At 41.5% G+C, this 16,227-nt stretch overlaps 1 protein-coding gene across 9 annotated transcripts in view; it reads left to right on the forward strand.

Moving 5' to 3' along the window:
• Positions 1-16,227, forward strand: part of SLC20A2 (solute carrier family 20 member 2) — a 98,990-nt gene that overhangs the window by 17,341 nt on the left and 65,422 nt on the right. Inside the window, exon 1 of one of the 9 annotated variants that reach the window (XM_036011545.1) lies at positions 11,824-12,905. The exons of 7 other annotated variants lie outside the window; for them this stretch is intronic. The gene's annotated coding sequence lies outside the window, so the exon portion shown is untranslated. Of the gene's footprint in view, positions 1-11,823; positions 12,906-16,227 lie in introns of those variants that run through there. One more of the 9 variants, XM_028526258.2, reaches the window with a different exon arrangement.

The raw sequence follows: 16,227 nt of genomic DNA on the forward strand, positions 1-16,227 counted from the left end.
GAACCACTGAACAAACAGGAATGGCTTCTATGCTCGTATTTCTTCACTTGAGAAATTGATAGTGCTTCTGGGCTGCGTGCATTCGTCTGTCATGTACTGGGCCGGTGTAGGTTCCACATACATTTTATTTATGGCTCTGCTGACGTGCATTTTCCTAAAGGGGAACAAATTGCACTTGTGAGTTGTGCACACATTTAAACTGTATAGGACAACTTGACTGTGTCTAACAGAAGAGTGCCTAGGAAGTGGAATCAAACACCCCAAACAGCGAGAAGCTCAGAATTATCAAACGTTAAAAAGGAAATTAGGTTTCATCCAGCACATACTATGAGAGGGAAGGTTTTGGGAAATTATTTAGAAAACCTGTATGGAGTCTGGGGTAGAGATATGTGTCTTTATTGACAGAGCCTATTGTCAGCCCTATTTTTTTTCCTTTTTTTAAAAAGTCAGTGTTCTGCCCTGGCTGGTGTAGCTCAGTGGATTGAGCACGGGCTGGGAACCAAAGTGTCCCAGGTTCGATTCCCAGCCAGGGCACATGCCTGGGTTGCAGGCCATAACCCCCAGCAACCGCACATTGATGTTTCTGTCTCTCTCTATCTCCCTCCCTTCCTTCTCTAAAAATAAGTAAATAAAATCTTAAAAAAAAAAAGTCAATGTTCTGTGTAAAAAGCAATATTTATTTGTAAAAAGCAAAACTATACAAGGATGAATAAAAAACCAATTTTCTACCCATGTTCATGCCTGATATGAATTCTTTCACACATTTTTTGTGTATTCACAAAAGTACTTTTAACAGCATAAGATTTGTGAATATTTTATTTTTTAAATGGGATCATACTGTATGCATTATTCTGAAGCTTGCTTTTCCTCCTGCATGTATCTCAGATATTTCTCCAGGCCCGTAGATAATGGGTCCACTTCCTGTTTGTTTGTTTTTAATGAGTAAAGTTTTAAATACACCGTAATTTATTCAACCATTTCCCTGTGAATGAACACTCAGGATGTTCCTTTTTTCATCCACTGCAAACAGTGGCGCAATACATGTCTTTGTGTGTATAAAGATATGCATTGCTTCTGAAGTATTTTTATAACCTGTACTTTGGTTTACGTCAGGTTTCTTAGTTTCTGGATACCTTCTCTGATTGGGTGAGTTAACATTAGCCCCTTTCTGGTTAATGGCTCCTTTTCGGTATTAAGTTGGGTATTAGATAGGAGAATCAGTTATTTTAAAAGTGGATATTAATTAATCTACTGACCAGAAGTGCTTTTCACACATACTGGAATCCTTAAGGTAGGGCACCTTAGTAGGAGTCCAGTGGGTCGGCTTCATGGGGTCCATGAACCATCTGATACTGATTGTAAAATTGTGTACAAATGCACATTTTGTGGCTTTTATCAGATTTTCAAAGGGGCTCTTACCCCCTAAAAAGGTTAAAAATTGATAATAATGTATCAGAGAATAGTACTTCACCTGGAGAATCTGTGAAGTGCCTTGCATTCTTATTCATAGCATATTTTTAATAACAGTGTCTTCTGGATTGGAGTAAGTTTATTTAATTTTGAGATGACAAACCTAGGGGAAATGACCAATAGCATAGACAGCAGACTCTCAATTCAGTATAATCTGAATATGTTGTAATAATGTTCTAAAATTAGCAAAGTGCAATATACCAAGGGCAAACCTTGTGCAGGAGTTGAGGAATGCTTGGGGGTGGAGGACGACCTCACACGCACCTGAGATGAAGAAGAGCTGGGAGTTTATTTGACCACAGGCTTCTATGAGCCATCTCTCTAATGTGGCTGCTAAAAATCGGAGCCTGTTAGACCACATTTGATTGTGTTTATGCCTGTGAACCCACGTTTTAGGTGGGACATTAGCGAAGAAGGGAGACAAGGATGGTGATGGATTGAAGTGAGGAACCACTGCCGAAGGGATTTTGGTGGTTGGATCTGAAGGAGGGCTCGAAAGAACGACAGAAGCAGTCCTATAGATTAGGAAACAGGAAGACCAGAGGGCAGTATGTAGAGTTAATTTGTTTATTGTGGGGCAAAGGAGTGCTCAGTAAATGTATGGATGAATGAATAAAAGAAAGAACAATACAAAGCTGAGGACTTTGACTTAGTTAAGCTCTGTTGAGTGTTCTCCAGCGATGAGGTGGGCTGCCCTAGAGAGTGGTGACTTGTGTTACTGGACCCCCTTCAGGCGTCGAGGCAGGGGACTGGGGCAGGGGCTATAGAAGGAATTCTTGCTCTGAGTGAAAGATTATATGACAGGACTTCAACAGTCTTTCAACTGGAATTTTACATTCTCTCCGGAAGTTTAATTCCAGGAGAAATTTCTAGGATAAAATGGTAGGCTCCCTGAAAAGTACTTTTACAGAAGGAAAGCTTTTGACTTAGGCTATATGATTTTCAGGACAGATATTTCAAAGATGCTCAAATGATGAAATATAACAAGTTTTCATCTGAAACTGCAGTGCCTAAGTTATTCCACTGTTCAACCTGAAGTAATTAGTGTAGACTTGTGGAGTGTGGTTCAAGATTTTATTTATGCTACTTTTCAAAACTACATTCTTTTCGAGCTACAAAAAGAATGTAAAAAAGGAAATTTCACCACTTCCTGGCTTCGTTGTGGCCTCAGGAAACACAGTGCACTATCTCCATTAGACTAATTGTTCTGAATTCTGACTCTGAGAATAACAACACTGTATGGAATTTGTCTCATGCTTTGGCATTTATGTAGGTTTGCATATTTCCTGTGAAAATGTGTATGTTTGTCTAAGTTGGTTGAGATAGAGATACCTCTTATGTCTTAAGTAATTGAAATTATAAAATCCTTTAAGTTATGAAAATGGATAAATATTGTGTGTGTTGTGTGTGTATGCACACACAACACATACCATATTTATATATAAAAATATATATATAAGTGAAACTTAAAAGCAAAAACAAAACCCTGTGCCCCAAGAGGCCTGGGTTAGGGGTTGAGAAGATGGGCTTCCCCACGCATTGGCCCGTGACCCTGATCTCCCAGATGTGTTCCCTGGCCTATCAAGGAAAGGCGATGGTGGTGCTGCACCGCTGCGACGAAGCCCTTAGCCCAGTGCCAGGCACATGGCGAGAACTGGGGAAACCTGTGACCGTATCTTCTGTTCTTGCCTTCAGAGTCCCTTCCACTTTTTTCTGATTTAATATATATTGCCATCTTTATTTATGTCTTGTATACATCATGTCTCAAACTATTTTTTATATCCCCACCCCCAAACTCATCCTGAACCTCTTCCTGCTTTATCCTCCGTCTCCTCTTTTTAAGTAATAAGGACTGCCTGCCAGAGGTAGTAGGGAAAGAGGTTGATACCACAAGCTCTGGGGTCACACTGGGATTAAATCCTTCCTCCGCCCCTTATCCCTGTGTAAGCTTGGACAAGCTACTTAACCTCTCCGAAGTTCAGTTTCTTCAATGAGGAAGTACGTAGGATAGCAGTCTGGCCCACCCAATTGGGAAAATTCAGTGACACAAATGCATGTGAAGTGCTCACTCTGATTCCTGACACTTACCTGCACACTCCCTGGTTACAACTCTGAAGCTGGGAATCGCCCTTAATGCCCCTCCTCTCACCTGGAAGTCCCGAACGCCATGGATTCTACCTCGGCAGTCTCACTCTCTCATCACTGTCCTTAGGTCAGGGTTTTAAAACTTGGATCCACTACTCAAAGAGGTTCATAATCCCCTGAAAACATGTACACTTTTTGACATGTGCGTTTTTCCTAAGGAAAGGGTGTTTAGCCTTTGTCATTGATTTTCGTACAGGTCAGTGACCCATAAAATATGAATAGCTAATGGCAGACTCACCTCTTGCCTGTACTTAGTAGCCTATAATCTGACATTCTTCCTTTGGCTCGGTGCCTCGAATCTCTTTACCTGGTTGCCCACCTGACTCAGTTTAATGTATTACACCATCATCTTACTTACACAGTTGTGATGACTCCCTGTTACCCACGGCAGAGGTTCTCACCCTGACCACACGCTGGAATTACCAGGGAAGCCTTTTTAAAAATATTGATGTGCCACCCTAGACCAATTCATTGATACAACGAGCAGGTGTCAGTATTGTATCATAAAGCTTCCCAGGAGACTTTACTGTGTCGCCAGAGAGCCTCGAGGCTGCAGGATAACAGACCGACGCATTAGCCTGGCACCGGAGGCACTCAGCAGCCTAGTAGTGCCAGTCTGCTTTTTCAGCCTAATCTACCTCTTCTCCCACTCGGATCCCATTACTTGCACTCTGGACACATACTTTTATTTTGCTATTTTCAGAACATGCTCTGTTGTTTCTTGCCTCTGAGCTCTTTCCTGTACTGCTCACTCTGCCTAAAATATCTTTCACCCTTTCTCTGCCTGGTCATTTCCAGGGTGAAACCTTCCCCAAGCCCCACAGAGAATTGCAACCCTGACTTTTCTACACACTTCTGCTACAAGCCTTACCTTGCATTGTAAGTATTTGTCTTGCGCACAACTCTGAACTCCTAGAAGGTAGGACCCCGGGTTATTTCATTTCTCTAGCGTTTGACACCAGGGTAAGAAACTCTGTGAGTGTAATGAGTAAGTAAAGGAGAATGAACAAAGAGCATTCTACTCCCCAACTCAGGAAATTCACTGGGGGGGCAGTGTGTAAGTAAATATGGTATACTAGATACCGTGAGGGCTGCTCAGCCGAAGTCTTAGCCTCTGCTTTTTTGTGCTTTTGTAAAAAGGGGAGATCAAAGAACATGGAGGAAAGTTGGGACCAGTTTTGAAACTACCTCCGAACATCCGTGAGCGTCACCGAACACGGTAGCGTCGGGTCGTGCGCGCCTCCCGAGGCTCCGAGAGATTTCTGGGAGACGGAGCATCGGCCCTCACGGCGATGGCAGCTGTTTGCTTTGCCCGGTGGATTACCCTCACTCGGTTACTGATTTAAAGATACCCTTATATGGACAGTTCACCAGACATTATATGTTTCTAATTTTGGTCTCACCCCTGGCCTTTGTGTTTTAGCTACTGCCCGGCCCTTCTCTTGGCTATTTTTAATACTATTTTTCCCCCCGCAGTGTGCCTTAGGATTGTCCGACACATTCTGAAGAATCGTAGCTTATCCGTCCCTTTTCCTCGGTGTCCACAATTAAGTTTAAGATGAGTTCGAAAGAGATTACTTTAGTAAATGATCTCAGAGAGATTCTTTTAGATGTAGTTCGGGGTTTGAGTAATTATTTTTTCTGGACACTGACTTCGCCCCCCCCCCCCCCCCACACACACACATACTTAGAAGAGAGTTTGGTTAACACATGCACAGAAAGCAGGGAGTACTAGTCTGACGTCGTGACTTGGGTGTACCTTGTTGTGATAATGCTCTGTGTGAACACATGGAATACCCTTTGTCTACCTGGATGCTTCATTTATAATCTTGTGTCTTACAAGTTTGAATAGTAAGGACAAGGTTTTTCTTTTCAAAATCAGGATGATAGTTGGAATTTCTTAATGTGCTATCCTTTTACGCTTTCATTCATCTTATTTAAAAAGAGCTTTTTTTTTTTAAGCCTTAAAGAAATCCGGATCTATCAAGAGCTCTTTGTGTAAATGTGGTTTACAAGAAAGGATCTCAATTCGCAAAACTATTTGAACCTGTTTTAGTCGTTTTTAAGATCACTTTAAAAAATAGAGACTAGAATATGTCGACAGAAAGAAGACACCCAACTCTTACAGTGGGAGCATTGGGTCTAAAATGGAGAGTTTTCTATTATTTCAGCCTGCAGTCAACCACAGGTACCCTGGGACTGACCGTCCTCTTCTGTTTGTGGACCAGGGCCGGCCTGTGCAAAGGGGCTGGTCTCTCCTGTTCCTGAGAATGGCCTCTTGGATTATTGTAATTACTGGGCTATTAGAGTTCTTGGAGCTGAGTTGTTTGTTTTTTCTGTTTGTTTGTTTTTTTGCTTATCTCTGCTACTTTGAAAATGAGCACTCATTGGAGCAGTTTTTAAAATGAATACTTGGTGCTTAAGAGATACAACCATGTACATTTATCAAGAGAATAGGCTAGCCCTGACTAGTGTGGCTCAGTGGATTGGGTGTCATCCTGCAAACCAAAAGGTTTCTGGTTCAATTCCTGGTCAGGGTACATGAAATAGATAAAATCTTTTTTTTTTAAGAGAGAATAGGCTATACTCTCCCCTGCCCCCTTTAAGAAACTAGCCATCGAACTGGATTCTTATAGCCAAGTGAAGTTTTGAATCCTTTTTTCCCGTCTTTTAGTTTGAGATTGATTTTGAACTGCTTACCTGAAAGTGACCGCTTCTGGGTTTATCTAATTGTGAGCAGACCATATCCATTTGCAGCAAAACTATTAAAAATTAAAGAATAATTTCTTGATTTCCCAGGTTTCCTGGTAAATTGGTAACAAGTGTTGTGTTCTACCACACATTTGGGCGTCTGCCCTTCAGACAAGTCTTACAGGTGCTTGGGGACCTGGTAGAGGAACAGCAGGAGCCAGGAGAACGTAGTCGAAGTTACTAACAGTAAAAGGGGTTCCTTTGGACTGTCCCTGTGTGACTTGGGGCCAAGTACCCTGTCTGCCTGAAATAAGATAGAAGGGATCCTAAAACCCAGAACCCCCAAAAGATTCTGTAACTTCCTCTTACAGGTGATTCACCAGGAATTCCCTCTCACTATTATTTTATATAGTTAAATACACATTTTAAAAAATCTTGCAAAGTACTGCTCTGATTGCTGCATGTGCATTAAGTCATTTTTGGTAGCTGGTGGGGTGGGATTTGCGTGAACCCAACATTAGAGCTCTAGTAAAATACTCGCCTACAGCCTTCTTCTCCTCAGAAAGTCTAACTTTTCAAGTTAGAAGTGGGGTAACCCTTACCCCAAGCATACTGACAGTGTTGCATGTGGGGTGGTGTGGATTGAAACAACAAGTTACTATTTGGTGCTAAAATACCAAAAGATTTTGGAAGGTAGTAGCCTGTTGCCTGTTTCTTAACAGCTTTCCTACAATCGACGGAGTACCCTGAGCAGCGGGCATTTATGACCTCAGTTCAGAATGACTCGTTCGTTCAGTCTGTCCACCGATGCGGAATGGGCAGTGGAGTTTGGTTTGTGACGGGTAAAATTTACTTTTGCAGTCTTTGTGAAAAAGAGATTTTTAAACAAATAGCGTAGGACTGCAGGAAAATTTTACTTATTTCAACATAGCAAAATATTTTCGAGTGCTTTTAGTAGTTTAGTGGAGTTTTTTGGTTTTCTTAGTATCGCCTGTTAACTGTCATAAGTACTTTCATCTTCAAAATGGAGGGACCTCAGTTTAACATTTTGTTAATAAATTCAAGTAATACAATTACATTTAAAAGTATTTTTAGTTTGGATATATAACTACTTAAAGCCAAATTAGACTGGAATTAGTAAGATTTTTTTTAAGCTACCTTTTGAATCACTGTGGCTTTAAATCTAATGGTTTTTTATCCTAAAATCTCAAATTGTATCCATTTAAGTTTTCTTGTTTTAGATTAGCTTGAATACTAATAAATTACAGAAGTTCAGATTATACTTAATAAGCCTGTGCTCATTTTTGCGTTCAAGGTGTATTTATTACCTGAGACGGTAGTACACCTTTGTCGGAAGCGGGCAGCCATGCCGCGTCCACCTGGCAGTTTCAAGCCTAGCAAGTGCAGAACTGTTACCCCCGTTTCAAAGCAGAGGAGGTACAGTCTCTGTTCTTTTAACTGAGTGAAGGTTGATGTTGGGGCACATGAAAACATGTTTGACCCCTTTGCCCTAGTGTAATTCTCTGTGAACACCAAAGGGGAAAAAATTAAACATGTATTCAGCACCCACTACGTACCAGGGCTGTCCTTGGTGAGACAGCGGGATATGGCTGTATCTGTATGTCTGTGTTCATGCACGTCTGTCTTTCTGTCTTGCTGCACATGCATAAACCTGAGTTTACCTAATTATTTAACAAAATGTTTACATGTTAGGCACTAGGCACTGCTCTCATTTATATTTGAGTAACCTTATGAAGTATGCATGTTATTATCCCCACTTTAAAGATGATGAAACTGAGGCACAGAGGGAGTAGTCGCCCAAGGTCAACAACTAAGTGATGAAGCTAGAATGTGAACCGAGGCTGTCTTGCTATAGATTCCATACTCTGATTGTCTATTTTATAGCATAGACTTGGGTAAATTAAGGAATTTTATTAGTAGTCAAAACAGCTATTAATTGGTAGAACTGAAATCTGAATCCAGGCCATTCCCCACATATTATTATATTTTCTCTTTTTCTCTATATTTGCTCATGTTACTAGTTCTGTATAATGTTCCGCTCCTTTTGCTATTGAAAGCTCATTAGCATGCAAAGGCTCAATTCACATGCCACCTCCTCCAAGATGACTTTCTTGATTGATTTAACTGGAAACCTCTTCTTAGATTTCTACTGGAATGAATTTTTTCTCTTTGGTATGTTTACTGACTATTCTCCCATGATACAAAGTTCATATACAGTTGGCTCTTAAACAATGTGGAGGTTGGGGCCACCGACCCACTGCAGAGTAGAAAATCCACATACAACTTAAGTCAGTCCCAACCTTGGATAGAAAATAGAGTACGCTGTCACATCTCCTGTCAGAGTGCGAGCCTGTTGAAGGCAAAACGGCCATTTACACCATTTTCTGCTATGGTCAAGGGCAGTGTGCCATTCATACAATTTTGCAAATGCTTGGGAGTTTCATAATGGCAGGAAGCAACAGTTTAACAAATGCTGCTTAAATGGAAGACTATTAGGAATGTATGGCCAGGGTAAAATTTCCCACTAGAATTCTAAGGTACTTTAAAAAACCAACTCTGTTAAAATGAGTCTTAGAACAACCAAATTAATATTTTCATAGTCCTGATATAAATTTTTATAAAATTATGTTGAATTACTCATTCTTAAAGTCTTAAAAAAATAACTGTCTTGAAGTTTGCTACTATGTATGTCTTTCTTTTTAGCTTATAAGAAAATGAGTGCTGAAGAAGAAATGGTCTGTTCTTTGAATTAGGTTTGTCTATTCATGTGCATATACCTTGGTACTCTTAATCCATTTGGGGAATATTGATAGACTGAGTAGCTATGAACCATGTCAGTGTAATCACTCTTAAGGCTAGGATGGAGAAGTCATTTCCTTAGCATATGTAGTTGTAGCATTGAAGGCCACCTATATTTGTTTCAAACTATAGGATGAAATAACTAGAACACTTAATATTTTAGGAACTTCATAATCAGCATATCACTGCTCCATTTTAGAGTAACACAATAGGTAATGTGACAGATAAAGTAAATATAGTAATCAGAATTGTAATTTTTTATAGAATTGTGAATTTTAAGAGTAAGATTAGTCTTAGAAAGTTTCATTTGGAAGTAAAGGAATGAAATATTAATAGACTTTTCAAAGAGTGGATATTAGTGAGCTTTTGCTCATAACAAAGCCCCCAATAACTTAGAAAAAAAGCATTTATCATGTTTCACAATTTTATAGGTCACCGAGGGGGTTCTTCTGGTTTGAGCTAGCCTGGCTGATTGCTGTGGTTAGCTGGCGCCTTGGCCGGGGCTGCGTGGTCTGGGCTGGCCGCCCTCACGTCAGGCAATCTTTTCGCGGGCTGGCGTAGGGGTCTCAGCAGCACATGGTGTATCTGCACTCCGTGTGGTCTTCTCATCCTTGGTAGGCTAGCCAGGGCTGTTTCATGCTGTGGTCTCAAGGTTCCAAAGTGCAACAGGAGAAGGCAAGCCCCAGTAGGCCTGCACTTTTTAAGTCTCTGGGTTACTTTTGCTGTTGTTGCGCCAGCCAACCCAGTCAGGGTGGGAAAGGACTGCCCAGGGGTGTGGATGCAGGGAAGTGGGAACAAAGGGCAGTTATCACTGCACCATCTACCAAGGTGTAGAATTCGTGCATGTGTTTAGTCAGTGTCTCCAAATTCTGACTCAACCTTAGACTGACAGCAGGAGGTGATAAAATAGAGAAAGATTCATCAGGCTGTCAGAGCTACAGAGTTTTCAAAGAGAGAGTTTATATAGACCATCAATTTCTCTGAAATACTTGAGCATTTGAACCCCCTTTCTATTTTTATTTTTTGAGGCTTCGAGCTATAAATATAAAAGCAGGGAGCTTTAATCCTCACTCAGCAAATATCCCAGTTGATCTTCAGCAAGGACTATATTGATGGTAGAAGGGATATGACCGTAACAGGTATGGCTGTTCATTACATGCCGAAATGACAGTATCTTGGATATAGTGAGTTAAATAGAATATATTATTAAAACTAATTTCACTTGTTTATTTTTGCTTTTTTAATGCAACTACTAGAAAATTTAAAATTATATATGTAGCTGGTCTAGAGGGTCTATATCTAGGTTAATTCATTAACTCAAGTTTATAAAAACACTTGTGTCTCTTTTTGTTTTAATTTCATGGATCTGGTGGGCTAAGGACCCCATAGAGACCACCCTCCAATGGCACAGTGCTGCCCTTCTCTGCTCCCCTACCACCACCAGTTCCTGGGAACCAATGGGAGGAACTTACCTTGCTTTTAATGGTGCACATAGATTCCCCCTACTGTGATAACCATGCCTGGAACAAAAGTGCAGTTGACTCAAGTTATTTTCACTAATGAAAAGGAAGCAGCAGGGTGACTAATGTCAATTGGAGGATACACTATTTTCTTTGGAATGTTTTGGCGTTTGCATCTTGGAACAGGTGTGGCCAGTGTTGAGAGAAGCAGCGGAGTCATTCTCAGCATGAACACGTGAGGGACTGGAAAAGTGCCCGCCTGCCCTGCCTTCGGTGTGATCAGTGTAGGCCGATCACACTGTTTTCTCTGCTGAAAAGTCTGATGTAGGAATAAAGTTGGTGTCTTTGCCTTTTCTTTCTGGTTTAGGGGAGAAATAATGTTTTGGCTTAGAATGTCTTCTACTGAACTATGACATAATAGGATAAGGGTAATTGTGTCTGAAATAGCTTCATAGCATCCTCTTTTGGCTTTCAGAATTCCAGACTAAGTTTGCTGTGGATCACTGAGAATTAATTATATTAACCAGAGGTCAGCCATATATGATAAGTGCCAACTTTTTGCCCGAGTGGGAAATGCCCACCTCTGGTGACTTGGAGTTGGGGTGGTGGTAGGTGCCCCAGCTACCATCCAGTGAGGGTGGGGTGGGTGCTGGCTACAGCTGCCTAAGATTGGGCAGTAGGGGTGGAACCCCAGACTAGCTGCTAGCAGTTTTTGTAAATAGATAGGAGGGGGACTGTGCTGGTAGTTACCAGCTCGTGCCATTGAAGAGTGCTTCGTTTGCCACCCCGGGTGTGCGTGCCTCAGTGCTTCTCAAGGACATGGTCACGTCCGTGTCACAGGACACCTGCCTGTGAATGTGAGTTAAGGACTGAGCCCCTGGGACTCAGACCTGGATTCGGGAGTTGAGTAGAATGAATCTCTTAAAGCCTAAACTGACATGACATTTTAAAATTAGGAAAACAAACAGTTCCGAAAAGATGTGCAGGATTATAGCTAAATGGTTAATATGGACGAGATATCAGAGGGAGCTTAGGAGGGAGTTGGAGTCCTGTGTTGGTTCAGCAAGAAGGCTTGGACAAGTCATTGATTGAATTTCCCTGTTTGCCCATCTGTTTTGTTTTTTTTTTTTTTTGGTTGTTTTTTTTTTAAGGGAAATTGACATTTTCCAGAGCTGTGTGGAGAGTTGGTTGGTAGTTGTAACATGGTTTGGATGTTTTCCCTGAGGTGTCCAGTAAGGAGTGCCAAGCATGTATGTCATCGGGACTTAAACGTCTAAAGCAAACGAGCCTGAACCACCTGGAGTAGGGACTAAGCAGTTCTGTGTCTTCGGTGTAAGTTGTACTTAGTAAAGGAGTTTCTCTACTTTTTAAAGAAAGTTCCATGTTACTTCTAATTTTCTTTTCCACATCAGCTGTATACTTGAGGTCTTTGGCTGTTAATTTGAGCTTCAGCATGCTTTGTAGATCAATGACCAGTCATCTTTAGGGACAGTTAATGAGTTAAGCCAGCCAGGCAGTTAAATACACTTCAGAATGCTTCGATGCCTTTTGCAAATATTTGAGATGTTTGTTTTCAGTTGTAATTTATTAGTGAACCTGGGTCCTCCTAGCAACTCCTTGGGAGGTACAGGAGACAAAGCCAAAAAAGCAAGTAAGTGAAACTAGTTCATTAGATAGCAAGGAAAAAGAGCTTTCATTCAGGCGACTTGTTGATAGGCTTATTGGAATGTGTATTTGCTGGCCATTGAATTTCACACAGTACCACATCCAGCCGCACTGTTTAAATAATCCCAGTGAATGTCCTTTCACTAGGCTTTTGCTTGTGAAGAGCATACAGCACTGCCACCTTGTTGCCGAAGTTCTGTCTGGTTTGAATGTGCTTAAAAAATCAAGTGAATGCCTGTTGTGAACAAGAGCTTACTTTTCCTCTTTGTCAGTACTTGCAAAAGCAACTTAAAAGAAGTTAGTGTCATGGGACCGAATTCCATAATTAGCATAATCATGATGCTGCGTATTGTTCCCCAGAGCACGCCCCTTGGCCAAATTTCCCATCCAGAGGACACCAATGTCGTCCTAGTGAATAAATCCCGACACACACGATGCAGATCAGCGAGTTCCTGCCTGCCGCTGGGGTGCAGTTAATTTTAGCCAGGGTTTGTTCTGCGAGTTGTAAAACTGTTTACCCATGTAGAAGTTACTAGGCTGAAATGTGACTTCTCCTAACGTGATAGGATATCTATTTTAGACTTCAGAGTGTGTTCTTGATCGGGAGAGCAGTCTTCTGAAGAATTGTGGCTCAGATTTCCTTTGGAAGTGCTTGTAAGTACTGGGTGAATGTTCAGATTTCTCTTTGTTCTTTTCTCCTTAAATCTTCTTAATGTTACTATTGTAGTCATTTTTTAATCTCTCGGGAAAACTGGAAACTTGGGGGTGAGTGCTTTAGAAGATTCTAAGAATGGTGGCCAAAGGTTTTTCTTTAAGTCTTTCACACTGCTGGAAACCTGCTTTATTCAGCTTTCCCGAGAGAAAGTGTTTGATTCTTACTGATTTTATCTTTGCAAGGCAACCTGTAGGTTATCATTTATCTGTTAAAATATTCAGTTATGGAAATGGTTGTGTCATTGAGCTTTATTTTCTGTGGTAACATAACTCATATATATTAAAAAACATCGAAGGGAATCCTGCTGTGTTAGACTTACCCTGAACTTGCAGGCTTATGCTGGAGACATGATGGGAATGTCAAATGTGATTTTGTAAAATGTATAGATGGACAGTTTTTCTTTTTTTTAAGGAGGGCTTTGCACTTAATAATAGATCCATATATTTGTAAGGAGAAGCACTTGAAAAAAAATACTTTTAGGAGGAAGGCTTTAGAAAGTAATTGAAAGCATCCTCTGGAAGTTTGAGTTAGTTACCAAAACTAACCAAGGGCCATGAAGTTCTCCAATTTTAACTGCTCTTAATTTAACAAGTCATTGCCAACTTAAATTTGGACTGAAGAAAACTAAAGATTTTAATTTTGAATATTTTTAATGAAATCTGAATCACCTTGCTTAGTTTGAAGTGTTTTAATTCAGAGTACACTGACTTCATGCCAAACAACTTGCTTATTACAGAGAACCAGGCAGGAATTTCTTTATCAATTAATGTGTCAGTTGTATCCCTTCCGGGAATATTGGTTTTGATGAGACACTTCCAACAGGCTGTGTAGTAAGTAGCTGCTTGACAGGCGTCCCCTGTCTCCGTCATCTGGATGAGCCAGGGGGGAGGTTTGCCCTCAAATGCCATTTTCCCGTTTTGAAAGCTTTATTTAAAGACTACTTTGTTATTATGTATTGTCCGATTTTAAATACGAATGACCTAAGGTGTCAACAATGAAAGGAAGTGTTTTAGTGGCACATTTAGTACGAAAAGAATGTAAGAAGGAAAAATAGAACTGAGTTCTCAGACTATTTTTGGAAAGGAGCTTTTTTTACACTTAAGTTTTTTATTGAGCAAAAGAGAAATTTGCAGTCCAGATTAATTAATTGTAATTATAACAGAAAAGTGTGTAATATCATCTTCAGCGGTAAAAAAGACCTTGTTCCATTATATGCTCCATAATATATACTTTTATTCAAAGAAAGTAACCATTCTCATTCTCCTTTTAGTTAAGGTTAAGGCTCCATCAGAATCTCAATGGAATGTTTTTAAAGGTAGACTATTAATTAAACAGCAAGTTGAGGTGTTTTTGCTACTAGGAAGCATGTGTTCTTTTAAGAGTTTCTAAAAAGGCTCGTAAACGCTTTCAGAGTGTTTGTCTTAATGATTTATGGGTTGTGAGAGAGTGATACAGGTGAATGAAGAAGGAGATCATTTTTATTATGCAAGTTCCAGTGTCGGAATTTCTCATGTTTGCTGGTGCTCTGATTCTCTTGGCTTCTCCTTGTCCTGTGTGCCTGATGTAGTGACAGTGGTCATGGTGCCCTCGTGAGTAGACGCTCTGTTGACTAGTTATGACCTTGGTCATGACAGATCACAATGAGCTCAACTCAGAGTTGCAAATGGGGGGTCCAGATGTGGAGAAACACAGGCGGCTTTGTGGCCTGGGGAAATGTGACCAGGGGGCTGTAGCTGCAGCCACGCGCCGTGCACGCCTGCACCTTATGTCGCCGTCATCCTCACTGCCGTTTGCCCCGTGCCAGTGTGTTCTCCAGTCCTGGTTAAGTGGCTTTCACTCACTGGGGGCCTGTCCTCTCCTCCCAGTCTTCCACCTCTTAAAATAGTCACAGACCCGGAGGCTCTGACAGAGTAGCTCCTGGCTGCAGTGGAGTTATTTTACTGTTACTTTATTCCAAAGACAAGACTTCTGCTCTGAAGCTTGGAGTGATTTTGGGAGGAGACAAAGAGCAGTCTTTTCTCTGGATCTCCTTCATTAACATGAGGTTTTTAATGGGTACTTTGTCTGCACAGCTATATGGAAACTTACCTTATCTAACAGGTTCCCTTTGTTTTGGAGCCGAACGCAAATGTTCAGTGATGGCATCCCTAGAAATGTTCTCTTTCAAAAGGAAATTTTGTAGGAATTGACTTCCGCTATATTGAGTTCCAACTGTTTTATGTAAAATAAAAGAACAGTGAGCAAGAGGGGTGCCTTTAGCTTTGCTGGTTTTCTCTGCAAGGAAACTGGGGCAGGATCTGCCAGTCGGTGGGAATGCTGATCTCTCCTGGAAATACTGGGTCTGTTGTCATTATCTAGCACGTGTGAAGCGCCCCCAGAGCACGTACAATGCACAAAGAAAGCAGAGTTCCCACTCTCAGAGAACTCACGTGCTAGAATTAGGCAGCACACAAAGGCTGGGCCCTTGACACACACACCGAGTGCTGTGGCAGAAGAAGGAATCTGGGAATGAAGAGGAGAACGAGATGGTGCCGGGAGGGTCAGAGGCAGCATGTGGGCCAGCTCTCATTTCACCTGGGCCTCTGCCCAGTAGTGTTAGGACAGGCTGCCCTGCCACCTGGGGTGCTGCTCCGAGCCGCCCCTCCCCGCCCATCTCCCAGCAGCTTCCAGGTGATGGAAGTGAGAAGATGACCCCAGCGGCCTTACCCACAACTCCCAGTTCCCCCCCTACAGTGTCCCCACAAAGGGAAGGAGGCTCAGTAGTTCCACCTACACCTGTTATTACTATGTGGAGGAAGTGAACTTGCGATCTTACAAAGCCCAATAAACTTAAGAAGTGTCCCTCTCCATATAACAATATTTGGATAGAAATCTGAATTTGGGTTCCAGACTTTCTCTCCCCTTCTGAATTGATAGGCAGTAGAATCAGTGACTTGGCTCTGTACTGGTTTGGGCTGCTGAGTCGGCTGTTAAGTTGGAGATGTGCTTTGAGCATCGGAGAAGAAAGGCATTACGAAGGTCAGCTGAGCGTTGCTGCAGCTCGTAAAGGACTCAGAAGAACATGAATCAGAAGGGAGCCAGCAAGGCAAGCTTGGGATGGGAGACTAACAGGAGCACACTGTGGATCCATGAGTCATTTTCCCCTTTGTCTTCAGCCTCAGCCAGCCTCTGACTAAGGATCTGGGTCCAGTTCATGTCTCCACAACTGAAAGAGACTTGGAGAGGGTGCAACAAAGAACCTCAAAAAATGATTAAAGGGCT

This window comes from Phyllostomus discolor, chromosome 11 (assembly GCF_004126475.2).
Source record: "Phyllostomus discolor isolate MPI-MPIP mPhyDis1 chromosome 11, mPhyDis1.pri.v3, whole genome shotgun sequence".
Lineage (NCBI taxonomy): Eukaryota > Metazoa > Chordata > Mammalia > Chiroptera > Phyllostomidae > Phyllostomus > Phyllostomus discolor.